Here is a 1,227-nt window from a genome sequence, read left to right on the forward strand (position 1 = left end):
TTTTTAAAATGTCATTACCAAATCAAATTTAATATATAAGAGAATATTTATTGGATTAAATTATTTTGCTCAAGTAAATAAGTATGAATAATGAGAGGATCACAACAAATTCTCTTTACTCAAAACTTTCATCTTAACTACCAACTAGGTTGCATGTGTAGAAAAGAGAGTTTGTTACATTTGTAGATGAACTATCTATAAGTTCTTTTAAAAATAAAATGAAAGACAATTTTCTATATGTTTTTGTATTTTTTTTTTATTATTTTGCATATTTTAGGCAAAAACAAAATTTTGTCTTGTTCTCACCTAGATTTAGCCTTTTCAGATATAAGGCACGCTTTCTTTCCTTCTTTAAGACATGAGCCGCATTTATAGTACAACAAAGGATTAATCTATGCATCACAATCTTGAATACTTTCTATAACTATAAGACTAAGCAATTTATAAGTTGAAATTTGTTAGAAGAAATAAAGGCCTATATATATATATATTGTTGTTTAAATTTGTAAGAATATGAAAAGGGGGGAATGAAAAAAAGCCTAATTATTAAATCATTATGAGCAGTCTAATGGTAAAAATTTTGAATAGTAGCATAATTAAATTTTGAATGGTAAAACCGAATTATCTTATAGTATATATATATTTTTTGTTTTCGCATAGTATTCTGCCGTTCGATAGGTCAAATATTAATTCGTTGTGTATCGAAACTTCATTTAATTAATGATTTATTACAGACCAATAGATTATTATATGCATAAAGCAGTTTGAACCCTTAACACTTGTTTAAATAAATAGTGAGCCAACTATTAAATTAATCTAAGTTGATTTATTTCATAGTGTATATAACATGGCAAAAAATAGGTATATATTAGTATATGTAAGATTATAGATTTGAATTTTATTAGAACTTAATTTCAATACAGTAAAAATGTAAATAAAATATTTCTCATAAATAATACATAAATATTAACAATACAACTTGATTACACACAATTTTTTTTATTGTTCTCTCTTATCTTTTCTAACATAAATGATCTGTATATGGATAGACTTAGCTTATCCATGCCCTTAATAACTATACTTGATGTGGGACTTTTTACCATGTTTATTTATTTCAAGAGAATATTCTTGCTTCTTTGAAAATGTTGCATTGTCCCTATGCTAGTTCACCTCCAATTAATAAGGGTATATACAAAAACTCTTTGGAATTAAAGTATCCTAGAAACG

Source organism: Arachis ipaensis, chromosome B02 (assembly GCF_000816755.2).
Source record: "Arachis ipaensis cultivar K30076 chromosome B02, Araip1.1, whole genome shotgun sequence".
Lineage (NCBI taxonomy): Eukaryota > Viridiplantae > Streptophyta > Magnoliopsida > Fabales > Fabaceae > Arachis > Arachis ipaensis.